The sequence below is a fragment of the Belonocnema kinseyi genome, chromosome 1, assembly GCF_010883055.1.
Source record: "Belonocnema kinseyi isolate 2016_QV_RU_SX_M_011 chromosome 1, B_treatae_v1, whole genome shotgun sequence".
Lineage (NCBI taxonomy): Eukaryota > Metazoa > Arthropoda > Insecta > Hymenoptera > Cynipidae > Belonocnema > Belonocnema kinseyi.
The window spans coordinates 121734904-121752800 of record NC_046657.1 but is presented as its reverse complement, the minus strand read 5'-3'; the positions used below and the strand labels follow the sequence as shown (position 1 = coordinate 121752800).

General features: G+C 32.0%; 1 protein-coding gene across 1 annotated transcript in view; it reads right to left on the bottom strand.

Moving 5' to 3' along the window:
- LOC117179874 overlaps positions 1 to 17897 on the bottom strand; it is a 106793-nt gene that overhangs the window by 44140 nt on the left and 44756 nt on the right. The window lies entirely within an intron of this gene.

The following is a 17897-nucleotide window of genomic DNA, read 5'->3' as shown; positions in this document are numbered from 1 at the left end:
TGTCACAGATTTCCATTATCTCTCCTCAAGAGAACATCTGTCTCACAGCTGACCGATGCAAATCGTTCCACCGAGTCAGCCCAACTGTATTAAAATTAAAATTTTAGTGTAAATAGTCCTCCATTCCAGGTAATATAAATACAGTCCACTCTTCAAATAATTTTTTTATATTTTTTATTTTAAATTTGTGCCGCTTCTTTCATTAATTCCAAAGAGTAGAATTGACACCCAATAAAGAGACTTCAGGATAATTCCAGTAAATTCAAATTAATGTAAGTGGTTAAAAGTGACTTTAAGTGAATACACGTGATTTATGGAGATTTTCAAAAATTTCATAAAATTAGTGGATAATTTACTGATTTAAAGAAAAGTCCATTGGGAAATTTTTGACTTCGAATTTTCATGCATTTTACCTTCAAATGGATTTAAATCCATACCAAAATAAATGCTTAAAGTGAAAAATATTTAGGATTTTCACAATTACCATTAAAGTCTTATAAGTAAAGATTTGTTTGTACATTTTATTTAGAATCTTCATTGCTAGGTGAATAAAGATGAAATTCTACGTTTCTCTTCACAATTAGCCACCGAAAATAGATAATGATTTCGTTTAAATATAACCTGGTTCTTCTAATAATAATAATAATTATTATTATTATTACACCTTTAAGCCATTTCCCTTTCGGGGTAGGCGTGACTCACTCGGTAGGGGAAAGGAGTAGTGTGTGAAAGGGATAGAGATTTTTCAGTTTGATCCAGAATTTTCCCTTACTCCTTTAGCTTCTCCTCTAAATCTGCCAGCAACTTATTAACCAGTAGCGGACTTAACGGTCACCCTGGCCTTAGACAAGTAATAGTTGAGTACGTAAATGTTACCTACAATTGCCATCCCGTTTCTAATTCTCGCCTGGTTGTGTGGGATACTATCTTGTTCTTTAATCTGATTCTCTAACACTTCTCTTACAATTCCCGCATATTTTTTATAACCCACTGGCATGAGAGTGATTCTTCTGTACTACTAAATCTTTTTTCACTTCCCGTGTTCTCTTTCTCCCGTTTTAAACTGCATCTTTTCCCCCCTTATCTTTCTTGTTTTTGTCCTATCCCATCCCTTACCTTCTTAATCGACCTCTTTAACCTTCCAATAAAAGAGACTACTCCTGTATGTTCTTCATACTTTACCTTCTCCTTTCCTATCTTTTGTTTAAACTCTTTTAATTTATTTACACTCTAAACTCCAAACATAACCTTTCGGTAAAATTTGTTTATCCTCTCCCACTCCTTCTCTTCTGCTCATGTTTCGCCCTTTAAAATCACAGTCCACTTTTTTAAATTCTCAGAAAATCCTTTTTTCTTGTTCTTTAGGCCTGACACATTCTTTTGCCTCTTTCTTTTCCCTGCATTTCTCTTCCCTTTTTCCTTATGTCTTATAATTCCTTGTCCCAAAAACCATTCTTCTTCATTTATCCATATTTTTTCTCTCCCTCTCCATAACCAATTGCCCTTTCAACGAGCGAATATTCTTACTTCTCCTAACCTCAAAAACTTCGCAAACTTCAATTTTCACTTTACACAACTTAGTTTCGCCTTTTACACCTTTGCCTACACTTATCCTTCTTTCTTGAAGCCTACTTTCGCACACACTGCCCTTTCTGCATCCATAGACCCATATTCATCAAGAACATAATTAATACATATGAAATGAACATAATGGTTTTGAGGTCGCTAAAACCGAATCCAATGTTGATTACACCCTATCTGGTTACTACTCATCCCTCACCTTAAAAATTGCTTCAAATAGTAGAATTAACACCATTTCGCAACGAGAAATGTAATCAAACCACCTGAACACTATGGGTTCAGGGTCGCTTATACCGAATCCAATGTTAGTTTAACCCTACCTGGCCACTGTTCATCCTTAACCTCCGAAAAAACCTTCAATCGTCGAATTAATACCATTTTGCCATTACTAATGTAGTCAAATAACCTGAAAATTATGTTTTCGAAATCTCTGAATCCAAAACCAATGTTAGTTAAACCCTATCTGTTCACTATTCGTCACTCACCTCAAAGAAATGCTTTAAGTAGTCGCATTAACATTATTTTTCGATGAGTATTGTAGACAAACCATCTGAACATTATTGTTTTGAGGTCGTTTAAACCGCATTCAATGTTAGTTGAACCCTAGCTGGTCACTATTTGTCCCTAACCTAAAAAATAATTCAAATCGTTAAATTAACACTATTTTGGGATGATTCATGTACTGAAACCACCTTAACATTATGTTTTCGTGGGTTCTTAATCCGTGTCCCATGTTAGTTAAACCCTATCTACCCTCCTAGAAATAATCAATTGAGATCGATAAGAAACAATATAACTAATATTTCAATCGTTTCGAATCGTGTTTCTTAATTGTGCCAAAACGATTGGCAATGAATGAGCATTTTGCATTTCCAATGGTTTTCAACCGGGCAACTGGAATTTGTCACGTGATCGCAGCACTTTTGTCTGACTGGAATTATTTAAAGACAGCTATTTACTTTTTTGGAATAATATAAATTTTAAACAGAATATATTATGAAACAAAGTGAATGAACATTTTGTAAATAATTCTCACCAGGTGAAAGTGGTGCTACCAAAAAATGTGCTAATAGTATTCTTTGTTAAAAATATAAAATCATATATAAGATAAAAATAAAAAAATTGATCTTGTAATAATGAAGCAAAATTGTTATTTTTTATTATGCTCTCTTGGATTCTTTATTTTGACGAAAATGTTTATAAATCGTTATAAGTTTGAAAATCGGGTAAGATTGAAAAAAAAGTAAGCGAATAATTTAGAAACGTGAAACTTCAGAAAAGCGATTAAAGTATTATCTTATTATTAAAAATGTCAATCTGTTATTAATTGTATTAAATTAAAAAATTAAAAGTTAATATTAGAAATAGAATATTTTTTGTCAGAAAGTGGTCTCAATTTTTAATTATTCGCAATTATTAACACATAAATTCATATTATAATAAAAAATGTTTTGATTAATTCAACTTTCTAAATTTTTATTTTATTGAAATATAAGTACTGAAAATGATGGACAAATACTTTCTAAATTAAACAGTAATTTTACACCAATGTCGGTGATATTATATTCGGTAATCCTTAGATTATGACTTCCCCTTTACCACTAATGATTGACGTAAAACGAACTTTATCTATTATTTGCAAAGTAGCTACTAAAGTCGATGACAAAATCTGGAATAATTTCCTGACTAAAAAAATTTTACACTAGCCAATACAATTCCGAAATTAAGTTTTTCAAGCTGAACATTTTGTTATTTAAAGTATTTAAGACTACATTTCAAATTAAACCAATCGAAGTGGAAGTTTTATGATCACCGAGCGTTCCTAATATTTAATTAAATCATTTCAAACAGCGATTTCGAGTTTAAACGTTCATTAATACATGTAACAACGACAAGCCTTCTAAAAGCTTTTTTATTATCAAAGCATTTGAAATTGTACGATGTGGATTCAGAAGCCTTTAACTTTGTTTTATTTAAAATTATGCCATGTGAAATTTAAGTCGAAATGTCGAAAAACGTTCATATGGTTACATAAGATTTGATGAAATTATGAGAAAGACAACTGGATATGAAGACCAAAAATAAACTATTTTTCAGACTATCAAATAAGAAATTTAACCAAAATTACAGAAATATGTGACCATCAAACACAACATTTCAGGAAGAAGAAGATATAAAAAATTGCTGTGCTTATGGAAGGAAATCGATTTATTGTGATGAATTCCGCACGTATTCATTTTAAATTTGAACCTAATGAAACCTAAATGAATCTAATGCTATACAATTAATCATTTCAAACCTTTAAAATAAAAATATTTGCAAGCAAATTATTTGAAATATTCTAATTTAAATATTTTAAATATTTGAAACTTGAATTTTCAAGAATTTTAAATCAAACCTATTTATAAATTCAAAGTTGTTATATTGCAAGAAAATTGAAAGGATTGGGTAAGTTTTTCTACTAGAAATGTAATGAGTGACCTATAATTTATTCAGCCTGAGTTTCAAAATATTGGCGCCATCCTACCTTCTATAATGTTTCCAATCCTTTTCAATTGGGTATCCATTATTCTGAGTTAGGGGTTAAATTTTCACTACAGGATTTTGATTTCTCCTTAATTATTCATAAAAGGTTTTTTATTCTGCCAGATAAGCAAATTTCAAGAATATGCATTCAACAAAAAGGAAATACGAGGTGTGTTCAAAAAATAAGGTGACTTCATGGTTTTCTCAAAAAATATTCATTTATTCCTCAATATTTATGTTGTCCCTTTCAAATTATTCCCCCTCAAATATAATACACTTGTGCGAACGCTTTTTCCAATCATCGAAGCACTTCTGTTATTCATTTTGTGGTATAACCTTGAGTTCTTTCAGCGATGCAGTTTTCATCTCCTCAATCATTGAAAATCGATGTCCTTTCATGGGTCTCTTCAGTTTTGGGAAAAGAAAAAAGTCACTGGGGGCCAAATCCGGTGAATATGGAGTCTGAGATATGAGTGCGGTGTTGTTTTTGGTCGGATATTTTGATCAAAATTAAACAGTTTTGGAACAAATTTCGCTGACACACGTCTGATGCCCAAAACATCCAAAAAGATAGCATGGCATTCTCTGATAGCAAATTCTCTGATGGTAATTCGGTGGTTTTTTAACACCATTTCTTCCACTACTTGAACGTTTTCATCTGTTGTTGACGTGCAGGGACGTCCAGGGCGAAGTTCGTCTTCGACATCCTCTCGGCCTTCTTGGAACAGCTTGTACCTCTTATTCACATTTTTTTCACTCAGAGTAGTCTCACCGTATGCAACTGTCAACATTTCAAGAGTTTTAGAGCACTGGATTCCATTTTTCACACAAAATTTAATGCAAACTCTTGGCTCCATTTTTTTCGAAAGAAGAAAATCGCCGAGCACACCAAACCCTTCTAACCTTTTACGCCTCTGCCAGAAAAACAACACGAGCTATACAGTTAAAACTGTGAACATATAATCGTGACGAGTGTACCAACAGAACAAAACAAAAAATTTTAAACTTGAATGTACGAAGCCCGCGAAAATTGAAAAGTCACCTTACGTTTTGAACACACCTCGTAAACGTTTTGCCATAATATACCGGCTAAATCAAACTGCCTACTTGATAATCATACTGCATCACTGTCACATCGTTCAACGGTATGATTTTTACATGTTGTAAAAATCATGTGTGTTACAAACGAAAACTGCAGAGGGAGTATTTCAGGCAAGTGCATTTACTCAATTCAATCCGATTGGTAACAATTGACACAATTAGCAAAAATTTAAACGGATTCAACTTTTGATTACTCTGAATGGTTATTAGTCGTGCCCAAGCGATTATTTCTAGGAGGGTAGCCACTATTTGCCCCTCACCTCAAAAAAATACTTCAAATATTCGAATAAACACTATTTTGCGACGAGTAATTTAGTAAAACCATTTTAACATTATTTTTTGGGGTTCTCTGACTCCGAACCCAATGTTAATTAAACCCTATCTAGTCACTATCAGCATCAAATCTAAAAAGTTCTTAAAATAATTGAATCAACACTAATTTGCGATGACTAATGTATTTAAACTACCTTAACATTATGGTTTCGGGGTATTTGAATCCGCTTCCGATGTTAATTATACCCTCTCTGGTTACTATTCGTCTCTCACCTCAAAAATATGATTTAAATAGTCGAATTAACATTGTTTTGCGACGACTAATGTAGTCAAATCACCTTAAAATTATGCTCTTGTGGTATCTGAATCTGAATCTAATGTTAATTATTCCTATCTGGTCATTGATCGCCCCTATCCTCAAAAAATGCTTAAAATATTTTAAAGAACACCATTTTGCGATGAGTGATGTAGTCAAACCAACTGAACATTATGGTTTTGGGGTAGATGGAACCGAATCCAACTTTCGTTAAAATCTATCTGGTCACTATTCGTACATAACCTCAAAAAATACTTTGAATTATCGAATTAACACCACTTTGCGATTAGAAATGTAGTAAAACCATCTAAACATTATGTTTTTGTGGTCTCTGAATCCGAATAAAATCTTAGTTGAACCATATTTGGCCAATAGGCGTACCCAACCTCAAAAAATACTTCAAATCGTTCAATTAAGACTATTTAGCGATAATTAATGCAATGAAATCACCTAAACCTTATGTTTTCGGGGTTTCCGAATCCAAATCTAGTTTTAGTTAAACTAAATCTGTTCACTTTTCGTCCCGAACCTCAAAACATGCTTTAAATAGTCAAATTAACAATATTCTGCGATGAGTAATGTAGTGAAACTACATTAGGATTCTGTTTTCGGAATCTCTGAATCCGAATCCGATGTTAATTAAAGCCTATCTGGTCATTATTTGTCCCTCACCTTAAAAACATTTTTAAACAGTGGAATTAACACTATTTTGCGATTAATTATGTAGTGAATCCAACTTAATATTATGTTCTCGTGGTATCTGTATCCGAATCCAATGCTAGTGAAACCCTATCTGGTAACTATTCATCGCTAACCTCAAAAAAGACTTAAAATCGTCGAATTAAGACCATTTTGCATTAAATAACCCATTTACAGCTAAGGGTCGATTTTTCGGCCAGCAACTTTGAAAAATGGCTCAGTTGCGAATAAAAGAGATATGTACTGAAGGCAACAATTTTATTTAATTTTGAGTATTTATGAACTTAAAGAAAATTTTTTACGTTAATTAATTAATTTCCTTGAATTTTATCTGCTTATCGGAAGACCTATTTTTATACATTTTTTTTTAATTTGGGAAAAATAGGATAAAATTTTGGAAAAAAACCTTTCGATTAATTGTCTGTTTCGTAGCAAATTTAACGCAAAATGTATTCTCTAACCGATTGGTTGTTGAATAGAATGATGATGAATGTGCAGAATTAACTGGTTGATAAATCGACTAACAGCCGAAAACGATACAACTAATTTTTTCACGTCATTATTTTTGTTTTTGGTGAAATGGAACGTTTAAAATAAGTGATGGCAACTAATACACATCAAATTTAACAAAAAATTGATTTGTTGACGTTATTAATTACAGAATTCTATTCAGAGTCTCCAGAACGTGGGATTTTTCGGCCCTCACCCTTCTCCCATCTGGGAGCAACACATTCTAACGTAGCGTGTCGGTGAGTCCGCTCTGTTAAATGCTGCGAAGACCAGCCTCGTGTAAAGCCGAAAATGTATAAGCCGGAATCCGAGCTCTCTGAACTTCCCGAATGACGATCTAGCTGCTCCTCAAACGTATTATGGTTTTGAAATCGCGAGTTACCTTAGAATCATTAGACTCACTGCAAACAGGAAAATATAATTTACCTAATGTGCATAGATATAGAAGACAAGATTTCTGGATCTAAAATCTTTCAAATTTAGTGCTGTATATCTTGGTGATATTTTTAGTAAAAAATTTATTTTAAAAAACAAATAAGCGAATTTTCGAGAGAATAGTTAAATTTTCAACCTAAGAAATGACTTTAAAAAATACATATTTCAGCCTAAAATTTTAATTTATATTTCAGTATGCACTTAAAAAATTAATTTTTAACCCAAAAAAATGCGAATTTTCAATCGAAGAAATTAATTTTTATCTAAATAAAGATGAATTTTCAAAGAAGGAGAATAATTTTCCGCCAAATAAGATACATTTTCAACTAAAAAGGTAATTTTTAAAGAAAATAAATGTCAACAAAATTGTTCAATTTCCATCTTGAGAAACAAATTCTTAAATAAAATAATAAGTATTCAGCCAAAAATGGACTAGTCAAAATTTAGGGAAAAAATAGAATTTTCAACGAAAGAACTAATTTTCAACAAAAATGGGACATTTAAATTTCTATTTTTAAAATTTAATTTTGAATAAATAAAAACAATTGAATCTACAAGAAAATAGTGAAATTTTCAACAAAAAAATGAACTCTTCAACGAAACTACAGATATTCTTCCAAAAAAGATGAAATTTCCAAAAAATAAATGAATTTTCCACCACATAGTTGAATTTTCAATTAAAAAGATCATGTTGTTACGAAAAATTAAGTAGTTAAATTTTCAGTTGAAAAATAATTATTCACACCAAAAATTCAAAGTTTCAACAAAATATTTAAATTTTCAAGCAAAAAATTGAATTTGCAAACAAATAATTTAATTTTCAAACCAATAATTTTCTACCGGAAACAGAAATTCAAAATTTTTCAATCAATTTTAAAACAACAACAAAAAAACGAATTTTTAACAAAAAAGATCATTTTTCAACTAAAAACGGTTACATTATCAGTTCAAAAAATAAAATACAAAATAAATTATAAGAAAAAGGTTTAAAATGTTAACAAATGTTAAAAATGTTAAAAAGTGTTAACAGATTTTTCAATAAAACTCCTTTCGCCACCACCTTCAAATGAAAGTTTTTCATTAATTATTATGGATGTTTAATTGACGTCAATTCCCTTACTACTCACATTTGAGTATATTAGGGAATTTCTTTTTCGCAAAAAAAAATTAGGAAAGTCCTTCGCTAATAGACTTTTCTTATCATTTATTTATTTTACACACACCCATGCACATGATATCTCATGGAAATTTAATATAAAATTCTTAAATGTTGAAAGTATTTAAGTACTACAATTTTTAAGGTTGTCAATTTTTTAGAAATAATTTGACAACTTCTATATATACTTTAAAATAAACTTTTTTTAATTGCATACAACTTATTATAAGCAAAAAATTATATCTATAAGCAGACAGGAATGTATGTTTTTTGAATTTTTCAAAAATTATTGCATGGCTTCTTTTGATTGGAAATAATTGAACCTCTTGTGATTAAAAGCGGCGATTCGCCTGAGAAGAAATGTGCTGAAAGTAAATTCAAAAAAATATTCGAATTTTAATTTCAAGGACTGATAATTGGACACAATTTCCAGGCGCATCATTTTTCTTTATTTTCAAAGTGCTAACTTGGCTCATTTTCATAATTTTTAGATTCTGTTAAGACTAATTGATGTGACTACATTTTCTTTAGATATATATAGAATAAAAACTTAAATACTTTAATAAACATAGAAGTTGTTCATTCTTTTTTTTAGTCAATGAAAAAATCATAACGTTTAAACTTCAAGCGCACTGTGTATCATATTCAAATAAATTGTAGGAATATTGATAAAAGAATTATTATTTTTCATTTAAGATAATAATTTATGTATAGTACAGTTTTCATATGAAATTTCACGAAAGTCTTTTGTACAATATTCCAAAAATATGTTTGGGAATTATTAAGGTGCTACAAAGACTTACCTTTAGAATTGTTTTGTTCTTTTAAAATCATAAGACAAGTCGCCATAAAATAAATTTTGTTACATTTATTTTGCAATTATTTACACTTAATTTACAATTACATATTTTTACAATTAAAATGAAATTGTGAAAGCTAAATTTTGAAATAGGTATTTTAAAACATTAAAGATTTTCTATAAATTTCATACACAAGAAAATAAGTATTATCAATTTGATTTTAAATTTATATAAATATAATTATTATAAGATTCTTAGGAAAATTAAAAAAAAGATTTTCAAATATAGCAGATGTCTCTGAAAAGATTCTAAGGGATTTTAAAATAAATGTTATTTCATAGGATTTTAAAAAGTATTGGGAAAGATCGGAGCCTTTTTAAAAGACGTTTAGAAATTTTTAAGAAGTTTGGAAGAAATCAAGAAATATTTGATAAATCTTCGGAAAGTTTTTTATATTTCTGATCTGTTTAAAACGTTTTAAATTCTTTAAAATATTGTTAAATTGTCTTGAATTTTTATCATAATTTAAAAAAATCATTAAAAATATCAAAAAATTGCCTATACTCTTGTAAATATTCGCAAGTATTTTAAGAAAATTTGTTTATTGTCTTAAAACCGTTCGAGATTCTTTTAAAGCTCCTAAAGTTCATCATGCGTTTCAAAAACTCTTCGAGAGTTTTTATTCTTTTTGAATTTCATCAATTCTATTAAATATTGCTTGAAATTACTCGATTATTTAAATTTCAATACAATTTTAATCTTACTAAATTGAAACGTTTTGCTTTAAACTCTTCTACATTCTTCCTTTAATATTGAGGAAATCCTTTAATATGTTAAAAATCTATTTAATTTTCTCTTAAAGTACATTTTTCAAAAAATTAAAAAAAAAACTTTTCCTGGCTCGCTTTTAATTCTCCAAAATTTAAAAAAAATGCCTTTACTATTTTCCAGATTCTTTGTCAATTCTAAAATCGTGTGCAATTTATTGAGATCTTTTCAAATAATCTCTTAACCTAAAAAAATTTTGTTATTCTCGTGAAACATTAAAAAAATCTTTACAGGTTTTAATTACACAGGGCCACAAGACGAAATTTAGGTGGAGCATCTTTCAGCCTAGTTAACCTTTACGTTTTTTGGGTCACTGATCACGATCCCGGTTTCCATATAACCCCATCATATCTAGCTCAAGGTCAAATGAAGGTCAAACACCTTAATTCGATTGATGAAATTTTTTTACCCCGGATTCTGAAAGGGCGGAAAGTTTTACGTCCAAATACGTCTTGACCTGTTTGTCGAACCAATCTCTGAAAGTCGTCTAGAGGTCCTCTAGAGGTGAAATCCTTCTTTTAATCTCTCGGCTGATTTCTTAGCCAGGACCGGGTCTCGAACCAGCACACCTTTACGGTTTTTGGGGTCGCCAATCACGATCACGGTGTCCATTCGACTCCATGACGCCTAAGTCAAGGTCAAATGACGGTCAAATACCTTAATTCGATTGATGCAATTTTTTTAACCCCGGATTATGAAAGAGTGGAAACCCCAAAACCATTAAGGTCAACAAGGCTGAAGGATGCTCCACCTTAATTTCATCGTGTGGCCCTGAGTTATTTTCAATGGATAAAATTTACTCATAATCTTCTGCATTTTTTCTAGGAATTTTAAGAAAAATAGTTTTATCTCCTTGAATTCTTTTTTAATTCCCTTGAATTTTCTAAAGTTTAGTTTTGAAATCTTTAAATATCTAAATTTATAAATAAAATTAAGTTTAAAATTCGATTTGAATCCCTTCCATTCTTCTAAATATTTTTTGAATTTCCTCGATATTTTGTTATTTATTAAGCTGACTAAATTGAAACATTTTGAATAAAAAATTTTCAACATTATTTAAAAAAATTTTAGGAAATACTTTAATATGTTTAAAAACGTTTTTAAATTTTTCCTCAAAGTACATTTGTTAAAATTTAAAATCCTGAAAATTTTCACACGAATCTTGAGAAAGTTCTGTTTTGAACCTTGCCAGACCTTCTAAGCCGTCTAATCATTACAATTTTTTTAATTTTTCCTGGTTTTCTTTTAAATTCATCAAAATTAAAAATATTGCTTGAAAATCTTCGAAATTCTTCCTTGACAATTTTTGAAATCGTTTGAAATGTATTAAAATATTTTTAAATAATCCCTTAAAATTTGATTTTTCGAAATAAGAGATTATTTCAATTATTTGTATAGGGACCTAAAGCAATTTTTTTTCATTTTCGTGAAACCTTACAACATTTAAAAAAATCTTTACAAGTTTTAAGAATTATCGAATCATTTTAAAATTTGTGAACATCTCTTAAACTTACTCAAATTTGCAAGTACATTTTTTTAACAAGCATACTTAAAAAAATTGTGTAACAAAATTGCACGAGAAGGCTTGATAAGAATTATGTTCCTTGATTTTTCTAAAATTATGTAATATGGCACAATTGTAAAACTGTGCTTCAACATCTTGTACATAAGTTTAAAAATTTTAGGAAATAATAAAAAATGTTTATTAACCTTTTTTCAATTTTCTCTTAAAATTCATTACAAAACAATCATTAAAAATTTTCCCCTGAACTTTCATTCTCTTGGCACCCTGCAAAATTCCATTTACTTAAAAACTCCTAAGAGCCAGTTTGTCGATGAAAACGAATCGTTAAGTCGGGGGGAGGCTCGGGTTCGTGCTCGTGCATTTTCGGCTCTGCACGAGGCTGGCCTACGCAACATGTAGCAGAACCAACTAACCGACAAGCTACGTTTTACTGTGTTGCTTCGAGATGGGAGAGTGGTGGGGGCGGAAAAATCCCAGATTCTGGAGGCACTGGTTCTTTTACAAACAAGTGAACGCAGGAGGTGTCGTAGTCAAAAACACAAGGGACAGGGTGTCGCCTTACAGTGCACAGTTTCTTGTGATTGCTTACCACAAAATGAAAAAATCGACTGAATATTTGATTCACGTCATCGAACATCCAAAAGATTTCTTTCAAAATGTTTCCAGAATAGAATTATCCTGAAGCTTCCTAGATCATGAATAGAAAAAGGACCCCTTGTAGACATGCAGTTAATCGTAAAATCCAACCCAAAGAAGGTCTAGCCACGTGCAAGTAACAAAAACAGCAGCCACTCAACAACGATACCAGCCAAACCGCCAGATTGGATAAATGAAAAGCTAGCGGCTGTGTTGAATGGTACCCAAGATGGTCGTGGAGCTGATCTGCGCGATTTGAATGTAAATGGGACGTTTTTTGGCTAGATCTGGTGTTTGTCGGTTGTTGTCCGCGAGCTCGAGCAGATCTTCCACTATGATTCGCAGATACTCCCCCCTGCTGCGCGTTAGTGATGTGTTCTGTTCTTGAGTGAAATATTGACAGTGAAGTTTAGATTTTTTGTTGTTTCAAAATTTTCCGCAAAAGATACCAGAGTCGAACAAAAATTAAAGAGACTTAGTGGTCTTGCCACCAGAAACTACCGATTCAGTGAGCGCCACGGAGAATATCGATGATGAGAAACAAATACTGAACGATGAAAGTGCGTTTTTGCCTCACGAAATAGCTAGATACATCGAACTGTCGTGCCCGTACAATGAAGACAATCCGAATGTGTCAGCCGATTGCACCGAGACCACAGAACATTCTGCTGAATTTGAAGCTGGTACAAATTCGCGTGTGACGTCCAAACGCAGCAGGAAGTATACAACAAATATGGTATGTATTGCAATATGACGGTCATTTATATTTCTGAATAGTGCATTTAGTGTATTTTACCGCGTTGCAGGAGAGAATTTATCGATTCAACATTTCAACTAGTTCATCGATCATGAGATAATAAAATATCTGGTTCGATAAACAATCAACGACGCCAAAATTGATCACAACGATTTGAAATTTGAGATGGATGACGAGGAAATGCACCGTTTCATTGGTATTTTGTTTATGACTTGCTACAATACAAGACCGCGAATCAAAAGTTATTGGTCAAACCAATCTTCATTGAAGTGCAAAATTGTTAGTCACGCAATGGCTTGTGATCGTTTTAAACTTATAAAGAAGTATTTCTATGTGTGCAATTAATCGCAAAATTGATACCGGTGATAAGTTCGCCAAAGTAACGCCGTGGAACATCAATTTGAATGAGAAATTCATGCAATTTGGCATTTTCTCACACAATCTATCTAGCGATGAGCAGATGATTGATTAAATGGCCGTCATTCTTGCAAAATGTTTATTAAAGGAGAGCCCATTTGATTTGGCTTGAAATACTAGGATTTATGTTCATCTGATGGTTATTTGTATTTTTTATTCCGTACAGCTGTACAGATGAGAATCGAGAATCCGAGTACAAAGACTGCGGCTTAGGTAAAATGGTCGTACTAAAGTTATTAAAACTACTTGACGACCCACGTCAACATTGTGTTGCGTTTGACAACTTCTTCACTTCTCATAAGTTGATGAGCCACCTCACCTCGCTGGGATATTATGCTACTGCAGCCACTTGTGACAATTGTTTAAATAAAGCGAAATTTCTGACGTCTCATCTCCTAAGAAGAAATACCGTGACTGGTTAGACTACACACATGATCGAAACAATAATGTGCCGATAGCCTGGTAAAATGAAAATTTTGTTGTGACCATTGCAATGAATCACAAGGAAATTGAAGCAGACGGGAGGAAATATTATGTTGTAATGCCACACGTCGTGAGAGCATACAATAATCGAATGGGTGGCATCGATCTCTTCGTTAATGCCATGAACAATGATCTAATTTGTGTTCGAGGCAAAAAGTGGTATTGGCAACTAATAGCAAATGGATCGGATGCCGCTGTGATGAACGCTTGAAAGATTCATTGTGCTCCCTTCAAATATGAAAAGGGAATGTCACGCACAACCGAAAGATGTAGTATGACACAAAAACCAAATCCATTGGATCAATCACAGTTTCGTATTCACGTTGCAGAATGTTTGCTTCAAATGGCAATACCGTCAATTTCGACTTCGGAAACGTTCACTTCGCAGTCAACTGCTGTTCGAAACCCCAAGGCGCGGCTCTGGGGAGTTTTCGTAAAGACCAAGTTGGACATGGCATTGACAAATTGGAGAAGCCTCGTCGTTGTCAAAATTGTCACAAACATTCATCATATAAATGCAAGAAATACAATGTAGTTCTACGCGTGATGTGTTTTAATAAATTTCACGAAACATGAAGTTTAGATGTTTAACTTTTAAGACAATTTTTTCAGAACTCACTTTTTACATGTATCTTTTTCATTTTGTATGGAATGTACTATTAAACTGGAACATCGGACGAAATGAAATTATTGAATGGTAGACACTAATAAAAGGCCGTTTTTAAATTTTATGTAACGCTTTCGACTAATGGTCGACTTGTCGACCACATTCCCGAGGCCAAAGAGCTCAATGTGATGATCTGAAAAGATTTAAAGCATCGAGTTTTTTTATCATAAGTAGAATATAAGGTTTGAATGAAATCAGTGCAGTGAAGGTTATCACCATTTTGCAATGAGCAATGCAGTCAAACCACTCTCTGGTCACTATTAGTCCCTAACCTTAAAAATTAATTCTAATCGTCGAATTAACACTATTTTGCGATAACTAATGTAGTCAATCTACTTTAACATTATGTTTTCGAGGCCTCTGTATCCGAATACAATGTTAATTGAACCGCACCTGGTCCCTATTAGTTTCTAATCTCAAAAAATACGTCAAATCTTCGAATTAACAGTATTTTGCGATGAGTAATGTAGTCAAACCACCTTATGATCCTGTTTTCGGGGTATCTGAATTCTAATCCGATATTATTTATACCCTTTCTGCTCACTATTCATCCCTAACCTCAGAAAATACTTTTAACAGTCCAATTAACACTATTTTGCAATGAAAAATGTAGTCACACCACCTTAATTCTCTGGGTCTCTTAATCCGAATTCCATCTTGGTTAAACCCTATCTGCTCACTATTCGTCCCTCACCTTAAAAGAAAGCTTTAAATAGCCGAATTAACTCTATTTTTCGATGAGCATTGTAATCAAACCACCTTACCATTATGTTTTCATGGTCTCTGAATCTGAATCCAATGTGAGCTAAACCCTATATGGTCACTATTCATCCCTTAACTCAACGAATACTTCAAATCTTCAAATTAACAATATTTTACGATGACTAATGTAGTCAAACTACCTTAGTATCATGTTCTCGTGGTCTTAAAATACGCCTCCGCTGTTAATTAAACCCTACCTGGTCACTATTCATTCTTAACCTAAAAAAATACTTAAAATAGTCGAATTAGCAATATTTTGCGATGAGCAATTTATTGAAACCATCTTAACATTATGTTTCCGTGAACTCTAAATCCGAATCCGATGATATTTAAACTCTCTCTGATCACTATTTGTCCCCAACCTCAAAAAATACTTCTAATCGTCGAATTAACACTATTTTGCGATAACTAGTGTTGTGACATTACCTTAAAATGATAATTTGTGGCCTCTGTAGCCGAATCCGATGTTCATTAGACCCTACCCTGTCACTATTCGTTTCTAACTTTAAAAATCCTTTAAATAGTCGAATTAACACCATTTTGCCATAAGTTATATAGTGAAACCCAGGTTTTAGAGTTAAAGCCAGGTTTTCGGGGTGCCTGAATCGAAATAAATTATTAGTTAAACCCTATTTAAGCAATATTCATCCCAAACCTCAATAATTACTTCAGATCGTTGAATTAACAATACTTTACAATGACCGATGTAGTAAACTCACCTTAAGATTCTGTTTTCTTGGTCTCTGGATCCAAATCTAATGTCAGTTAAGCCCTGCCTGGTCACTATTCGTCCCTAACTTTAAAAAATACTTTAGATCCTCGAATAAGCACTATTTTCCGATGACCAATGTAGTCAGAACATCTTAGAATTATGATTTCGGGGTCCCTGAATCCGAATCCGATGTTAATTAAACCCTATCCGGTTACTATTTGTCCCTTACTTCAGATAATACTTAAAATCTTCAAATGAACATTAGATTTATTTCAAAACAATAGATTTAGAAAGTCACGATGTAATCGCAATAGTCTTTTTTTTGCAACGGTAAAAAGTTAAAGAAAAATAAATAAAAGACCTATAACGCCTGTTGACTGCTACTTGCAGATGTTGCGTTCGAAGTGTAACAGTTAGCAGGTGTTACACGTCTTATTTATTATTTTAGCTTTTCACCGTTTTTAAAAAACGATTGCGGTTACTCCGTGACTTTATAATGGGATTTTATTGTAGAATCCGAATTTCACTAAATTAAAATTTGATCTTGCTGTTTTTTCAGTTTTTGTTGTATGATACAAAAAGGATACTATGTGGATACTATGGGGATACTCTTTAGAGTATGCTTTCCTTTCAATCCGTCCGTTAGGAATTTATTGAAAGACACTACCACATCTATCAGTAGAATGCCACCAGCTGCAGATAATTTCAGTTATAACTCTTCTTTCTAAAGTGTCAATCATATAATCTGTAAATTTTTCGATTCATGATAGGATTAGAAATTTCTGAGATAATGCGCATCTTTGGCCTGTTTAGACACTACCAATGAAAAACAATCCTTGTAAACTGTAAGCGGTTTATCTAAATCACTTGTGTTCTTTTTTATATAAGCAGCATCAAACAAATCTGTTTAATTCTCATGTATTGTACAAACACACAGTTTGCACCTGCTAAGATATACAACTTAGGGCGAATTTGAGAAACGTTAGTAGGTCAAATTTGATGCTCTGGATTAAATTTCTTTAATTCCATATGAGATGACTTAATATCAGATGATAACAGCTTTTTTGTACTTTTTCTTTCTTTCTGTTAAGTAATACAGTAATAGACTTATTTTTATGAGGCATCAGTTCACTATTATTATCATCTTCGTTTAAATTTTTTACTTTTTTCACAGTGTCTTCTGGTAACGATTTTCCAGGTTTTGAAGTTGGCGTGGCTAATTTAGAAGTGATAAATTATGTATCTAATAGCCGAATACTGCTGCATTCAGGAGCATTTGTAAGAATAGAAAGTCTCAGGGGATCAGTTATATCCAACGAAACAAACTTATTCTTTAATCCATTAAACAGATTTTTCAGTTGATTTTCCCTGGATAGACATTTTCTTTTGGTAGAAGATGGTTCACAATCGCTCTCAGAGTCCGGAGACTATATCTCACTATCACTATTATTTGACTGAATTGTTGCGAATTTCTTTCGATATTTGTAGAAAATTCTTGCTAATGACAAAAAATTCAGGAATTTTTTGTACAAATTTTTGTGAAATAATTCATAATTCTTTACGAACGTGTCTGTTATTACCAAAGGGATTGGAGCATCTAACACGTTTCACAAACGTCAATACATTCCTAGTTGCAGGCATGATTGAACTCTTTTTTTAACGTTTTTGTCTAATCTCTTATAACAAAAAATAACGAAGAACAGAAAAAACAGG